The sequence below is a fragment of the Oncorhynchus tshawytscha genome, linkage group LG16 (assembly GCF_018296145.1).
Source record: "Oncorhynchus tshawytscha isolate Ot180627B linkage group LG16, Otsh_v2.0, whole genome shotgun sequence".
Taxonomy (NCBI): domain Eukaryota; kingdom Metazoa; phylum Chordata; class Actinopteri; order Salmoniformes; family Salmonidae; genus Oncorhynchus; species Oncorhynchus tshawytscha.
Window position 1 is genome coordinate 66,749,819 of NC_056444.1, and position 8,102 is coordinate 66,757,920.

Sequence of the window (8,102 nt, forward strand, 5' to 3'; positions counted from 1 at the left end):
CAAAAATGTCAAATTTGGACTCATCGGACCAAAGGACAGATTTCCACCGGTCTAAAGTCCATTGCTCATGTTTCTTGGCACAAGCAAGTCTCTTCTTCTTTTTGGTGTCCTTTAGTAGTGGTTTCTTTGCAGCAATTTGACCACGAAGGCCTGATTCACACAGTCTCCTCTGAACAGTTGATTTTGACATATGTCTGTTTCTTGAACGCTGTGAAGCATTTATTTGGGCTGCAATTTCTGAGGCTGGTAACTCTAATGAACTTATTCTCTGTAGCAGAGGTAACTCTGGGTCTTCCTTTCCTGTGGCGGTCCTCATGAGAGCCAGTTTCATCATAGCGCTTGATGGTTTTTGCGACTGCACTTGAAGAAACTGTCAAAGTACTTGAAATTATCCGGAATGACTACATGTCTTAAATTAATGATGGACTGTCATTTCTCTTCCACAGTTTTGATGTCTTCACTATTATTCTACAATGTAGAAAATAGTCTAAATAAATAAAAACCCTGGAATGAGTATGTGTGTCCAAACTTTTGTCTGGTATTGTAGGTCAATCAGTAATTTACCCATGTGAACTATGACCTACCCTATTTTCTAACAACATACTGAGGCATGGTGCTCTCCAGCATCTAAAAAAATGAAGCTGAAGCTGAATGCTGCAACATTGTCATTGACTATTATACAAGACCAAGACCCTAGATAGATCTTTCTCTGGCAGTTACATGTGTTTCCTATCAGATTTTCAGGTTTCTCTGATGAACAATTTTCCTGCCATCTAAGAGAGGCAATTTCTGCCTTAAAATGTATGTAATGATGAGGACATCTATGAGTAATGATGAGGACATCTATGAGTAATGATGAGGACATCTATGTGTAATGATGAGGACATCTATGTGTAATGATGAGGACATCTATGAGTAATGATGAGGACATCTATGTGTAATGCTGAGAACATCTATGTGTAATGATGAGGACATCTATGTGTAATGATGAGGACATCTATGTGTAAGGATGAGAACATCTATGTGTAATGATCAGGACATCTATGTGCAATGATGATGACATCTATGTGTAATGATGAGGACATCTATGTGTAATGATGAGGACATCTATGTGCAATGATGAGGACATCTATGTGTAATGGTGAGCATTGATCTTTTATAATGACCACACTAGAAAGCCATGTTGATTAGGTATTTTGAACAAGGTTCAATGAGGCCAGACCAGATCATTTTCATGGCAACATTTATTTGGTTTGGTGCATATAAACTAGTAACACCCGCCTACATTGAATACCATAGTTGAGGGGGATATTGAGGGATGTTCTGCATGTCAAGGTCATGTAAACATAATTTACAGTGATATAATATTATTCCGAGAAATAAAAAAATTCCCTAGCCAATCAGTGATATCCATTCATTAGGCAATGAAGTGCCAGGGAGATATGAAAACCAGCAGGACTACAACCCTCGAGGACAGGCGTACTGAACTCCTGGTGTGCTCAGAGAACCTTTTTATTTACTGTAGTAGGTCTGTACTGCCATCTTTTGGTCATAAATATGTGGGTTACAGCTTCCTCCACATAGTACTGATGAAGTTGTGCCATTTTATTTGCAAGAATCATATTGTATTTACATTGCCTTTGGGTAAAGACATGATTGCTTATTTGGCAAACAGAGTATGAGACAAATATTTCAACAACCTCAACACAAAAATACATATAAAAAATATAAAATGTTAAAATATACTAGGGTTCAAATACATGTGTATTTGATCATTTTTATTTAAATACAAATCAACTACTACTATTGGAAGTATTTGAAAGTATTTTTAAATACTTAATGCAAATATTATTTTCAAATACCTGGGTTAAAGTGTATTTGAGTCAGTGTATTTGAGTAATTTTAAATACATGCCAAAACTTTCCAATTGTATTTCCAAATACATTCCAATGTTAAACTACTTATCTTTCAAATAAAAAATATCTGAATTCTTAATTCGAAATGTTTGTGAAAGTAATTGAGATATTTGAAATAATATTTGAACCCAGGTCTAAATAATAAACAACAACATTAACCCATTAATAATAAACCCCTTAGTCCCCTGTCCCTTCTGCCATTTCCTCATCCTTAGTCATTTTCATCTCCTTCTTCCTTGCTTCTGCCTCCTCTGCTACAGACTGCTTAACAGACTGCATCCCAATGGCTCCACTCTGTCTCTCCCTCACCTCCTGGTCCAGTTGTTTGTAATTGAAGTAGTTCATGATGAAGAGAAAGATGCCAGGTGCCAGCATCATGGCACCACATGCCCAATACATGTATTTGTAGTCGTCAAAGACATCCACCAAAAACCCTGCAGAGAGAGTAGCAGCCATTTATTATATGATTATATATTATATATTTTTTTAAATATATTTTCCCCCTCATCAATCTACACACAATACCCCATAATGACAAAGCAAAAACAGGTTTTTAGACATTTTTGCAAATGTATAAAAAAAGAAAAAAATAAATATGACATTTACATACTGTAAGTATTCAGACGTTTTGCTCAGTACTTTATTGAAGCACCTTTGGCAGCAATTACAGCCTCGTTTCTTCTTAGGCATGACGCTACAAGCTTGGCACATCTGTATTTGGAGAGTTTCTCCTCTCAAGCTCTGTCAGGTTGGATGGGGAGCGTTTCTGCAGCTATTTTCAGGTCTCTCCAGAGATGTTCAATCGGGTTCAAGTACAGGTTCTAGCTGGGCCACTCAAGGACATTCAGAGATTTGTCCCCAAGCCACTACTGCGTTGTCTTGGCTGTGTGTTTAGGGTCGTTGTCCTGTTGAAAGGTGAACCTTCGCCCATGTCTGAGCTCCTGAGCAGGTTTTCATCAAGGATCTCTCTGTACTTTGCTCTGTTAATCTTTTCCTCGATCCTGACTAGTCTCCCAGTCCCTGTATCTGAAAAACATCCCCACAGCATGATGCTGCCACCACCATGCTACACCGTTGGGATGGTGCCAGGTTTCCTCCAGACGTGACTCTTGGCATTCAGGCCAAAGAGTTCAATCTAGATTTGATCAGAACAGACAATCTTGTTTCTCATGGTCTGAGATTCTTTAGGTGACTTTTGGCAAACTCCAAGTGGGCTGTCATGTGCCTTTCACTGAGAAGTGGCTTCCATCTGGCCACACTACCATAAAGGCCTGATTGGTGGAGTGCTGCAGAGATGGTTGTCCTTCTGGAAGGTTCTCCTATCTCCACAGAGGAACACTAGAGCACTGTCAGAGTGACTATCAGGTTTTTGGTCACTTCCCTGACCAAGGCCCTTCTCCCACGATTGCTCAGTTTTGCCAGGCGGCCAGCCCTTGGATGAATCTTGGTGATTCCAAAGAACACAGGCCACTGTGTTCTTGGGGACCTTCAATGCTGCAGAAATGTTTTGGTACCCTTCCCCTGATCTGTGCCTCGACACAATCCTGTCTCGGAGCTCTTCGGACAATTCCTTCCACCTCTTTGCTCTGACATGCACTGTCAACCGTGGGACCTTATATAGCCTTTCCAAATCATGTCCAATCTATTGAATTTACCACAGGTGGACTCCAATCAAGTTGTATAAATATCTCAAGGATGATCAATGGAAACGCTGCCAACAAGTGCTCAGCATATGTGGGAACTCCTTCAAGACTGTTGGTCTGATTACTTATGTAAATACGGTATTTCTGTTTTTATTTGTAATACATTTGCAAACATTTCTAAAAACCTGTTTTCGGTTTTATTTTTTAAATCCATTATAGAATAAGGCTGTAATATAACAACATTTGGAAAAAGTCAAGGAGTCTGAATACATTCCGAAGGCACTGTATATACACAAGCATCTTTAAAATGTATGAATACTCACTAAAGACACTGGCTATATCACAACCAGCAGTGATCAAAATCTAATCTAATCAAATCAAATTTATTTGTTACATACACATGGTTAGCAGATGTTAATGCGAGTGTAGCGAAATGCTTGTGCTTCTAGTTCTGACAATGCAGTAATAACCAACAAGTAATCTAACCTAACAATTCCACAACTACTACCTTATACACACAAGTGTAAAGGGATAAAGAATATGTACATAAAGATATATGAATGAGTGATGGTACAGAACAGCATAAGCAAGATGCAGAAGATGGTATCGAGTACAGTATATACATATGAGATGATTGGGAGTCCCATAGGGAGGCACACAATTGGACCAACATCATCTGGGTTAGGGGAGGGTTTAGCCGGGAGCCTTTACTTGGCTCATCGCGCTCTACCGACTCCCTGTGGAGGGCCGGGCACCTGCAAGCTGACATTGGTTGTCAAGTGAACAGTGTTTCCTCCGACACATTGGTGCGGCTGGCTTCTGGGTCAAGTGGGTGGGTGTTAAGAAGCGCGGTTTAGCTGGTCATGTTACGGAGGACGCCTGACTCGACCTTAGCCTCCTGAGCCCATTGTGGAGTTGTAGAGATGAGACAAGATCGAAATTGGGGGGAAAAAATATTTTAAATTATGAATACATTTCCTTCACTCACCTGAAATTGGGGGACCCAGAAGCACAGGGCCACACTCGAGGATGGTGACCAGTCCTACAGCGCTTGAGAACCGCTGTGCTCCCACCAGATCCATCAGGACCTCAAAGAGCACACACCATCCCAAACGCCACACCAAAGAATACAGCATAAACCACCAGGCCTGTGTACCCCAGGTATACCGCAAGGAACGGGCAGAGGAGGTGACACACACCGTTGTACGCCACAGAGAAACTGAAGAAGTACTGGATCCTGGGTCTAATCCATTTGGTGTTGGCGATGAGGCCGGTCCCTGGCCTGGCAAACATGTCCACGAAGGCAAAGATGGAGAGAAGGAAAGCGGCCTGGTAGTTATCAATCCCAATACCTTTGGCATATGAGGGGAGAAAGACCACTGGAGCAAAGAAGCCAAAAAACATGACCACATTGCCTATGAGGTAGATGATGAAGCCTCTGTGTTTAAAGAGAGAGAGATCCATTAATTTGTCTGCACAGCCACCTATCTTCTGCTTCTGCTCTGTTTCAGTTATAAGGTCCCCTGCCTCAGGGTTAGCATTGTTCTCAGTGGACCCAGACTTCTTGGCAGTTGTTCCATTGGAGGCTGTGACAGGATGTTTTTGGACTGTTTTCATGTTAACGGGTCTCATCAGGGCCCCAGCAACGCAGCAGTTCATCACTATGGCTCCCAGGATCATAAAGGCTCCCCTCCATCCAAAGTTATCAAACAGGAACTGATTGAGTGGAGCCAGAGTGGAGAGGAATACTGGACTTCCTGCCATGGCCAGGCCGTTTGCCATTGGCCTTTTCACCTGGAAGTACTTTCCTATGATTGTAAGGGAAGGCTGTAGGTTGAAAGAGAGGCCAAAACCTGTAGAGAAGAAAGGTTGCTTTATCAATCCATCATCTATGAATTAATGAATTCCATTTACATTGGCCGTATGACAGTGATGGTGTCACCCTGAACCTCTTGAAGATTTAAACTATCCTCTGCCAATCTGTCAGATAACATGCCACTCAAACGTCACAACTGTCAGTCTGAGTATAAATTGTCTGAAGCTGAGCTTACATTCAAGTTGCTGTGGTTTCTCTTTAGAGCTTTCTTCCTCTCCATTTAGTTTTTCCAGCATAGCAGTTTATTGACATTTCAACAATCCTTACCCTATCTGAGAATACTTCACTAAAGCATTGTTTGCTGGTATGATAGTTTTCCAAATACCATGCATGTAAAATTATTGACTCATCAGAGTTGGGGAAGAATATCCCAAAGCAACCTTTGTGATAAAATGGTCTAACAAACAGGCAGGCCCCATAGTGAAGGTCCTTGAACTGAAAGAGGGAGAGAGTGTAGAGGCTCCCTAGCGCATTGACCCTGAGTGATCAAAGACTATTCCTCCCTATGAGTGACACGGCCTTCTGACGTACATGACATATCTACTCGGAAACCAACCACTCAGTTCCCTCCCTACCCAGTCAGAACTAGAGAGAGAAACATTTATAAAAACATTACACAACACATGCCTGATATTGATTGAGATTTGTGGTTTTCGTGGCTTTAAGCCCATAACAAAGAAAACTGGTGATTATAAATACATTCTACACATTTTCATAATAATGACAACATTTTAAGAAAACATTCAAATAAATACCTCCAATGACTCCAACTAATAAATACAGATGTATAATCGTAGTGCCAAAGGAAGCAGCAACCATAGACGCCCCAACCATGAGGCCACCAATGATAACCACAGTTCGGCAACCATAGCGGTTGACCAGTATACTGCTCACTGGACCTGCAAAGATAATGAGAAGAAAATCGCTATATTTAAGTAATAAGGTACGAAGGGGTGTGGTATATGGCCAATATAAGGGCACGGATAAGGGCTGTTCTTATGCACGACGCAAAGGAGAGTGCCTGGATACAGCCCTTAGCCATGGTATATTGGCCATATAACACAAACCCCCAAGGTACTTTATTGTTATTATAAACTCGTTACCAAAGTAATTAGAACTGTAAAATAACAGGTTTTGTCATACCCGTGTTATGCAATCTGATATACCATGGCTGTCAGCCAAATCAGCATGTAGGACACGAACAACCCAGTTTATAATCATATATAATTACCTTTCAGTGGCTGTTGCCTTTATTTACACAATGGGACTGTTTCACAGACATAGAACCTAGCCTTGGACTAAAAATAATGCTAAATGGAGAATCTCTGGGAAATCAGCCCAAAGTGTGTGTTGGACAAATAACATTCCTATTGACACATCGTGATACCCCATAAGCCATGACATGCACACACAGTATACACTTACCTCCTGCGTACATGGAAGCCAGCATGATTGAGGACACCCATGCAATCTCACTGTAGGAGACACTGAAGTACATCTGAATCTCCTTGAAGTAGATGGTGAGAGATTTGGGAAAGGCATAGGAGAATCCGATGGAAATGAAGGCACCAAAGACCACAGCCCAGCCCCAGCCTCCATCTGGTGGGGTGTACCCCAGGTTAGTTGTGGCCGCAGGGGGCATGGTGAGTTAGTGCCAGCTGTGGAAACAGGATATCTTTGTCTAAAATAACCAGTTGCAACTTGGTTCAAAAGAGGTGAACTGAATAATAGATCACTATCACAGTGATTTTAACATTCAACAAAAGCAGAGAAAATGTACACTCCTTCCTACCTCCTGTCATTACATGTATTGTTAGACTTGACTTCTCCTTAATCTTATGGCATTGCATGCATTCATTACTATGTATCAAGTTTTGGTCATGTCATATGTGTTTTGTGCTTTACCTCATTATCATCAAAATAAAATATATATTCATCAGATAGTTTAAGTGTCAGCTTACCTCTTTCAGTGCAATAGAATTCAGATGTGTTACCTCTCCTTTGACAATCTTTCATAGGTATCCCTCGTAGCGAAAGTTGTGTCTTCATCACGTTGGTGCTGCTCATTCCAAATATTGATCATCATCTTATCAGGGGTTTTGTCATGGTAGGAGGGAGGATGGGGCATTTCAGGCCAGTCAGAATCAAAATGACACACAGGGACCACTTTTGTGGCACTTTTATACAACAATAATAATGGGGAACAAAAACACATTTGATTAACATTAACATTTGATTCATTCAAAAGTTTGGACACACCTCATTCGAGGGTTTTTCTTTATTTTTACTCTTTTCTACATTGAAGAATAATAGTGAATACATAAAAACTATGAAATAACACATATGGAATCACGTTGTAACCAAAAAAAGTGTTAAACAAATCAAAATATATTTTAGATTCTTCAAGCCACCCTTTGCCTTGATGACAACTTTGCACACTCTTGGCATTCACTCAAACAGCTTCACCTGGAATGCTTTTCCAACAGTCTTGAAGGAGTTCCCACATATGCTGAGCATTTGTTGGCAGCTTTTCCTTCACTCTGCTGTCCAACTCATCCCAAACCATCTCGATTGGGTTGAGGTCAGGTGATTGTGGAGGCCAGGTCATCTGATGCAGCACTCCTGTTGTCCTGTTGAAAAACAAATCATAGTTCCATTAAGCGCAAA

General features: G+C 40.9%; 1 pseudogene; it reads right to left on the minus strand.

Annotated features, from left to right (window-relative positions):
* Positions 1–1,759: 1,759 nt before the first annotated feature.
* Positions 1,760–7,550, minus strand: LOC112216610 (annotated as a pseudogene).
* Between the last annotated feature and the right edge of the window lie 552 nt (positions 7,551–8,102).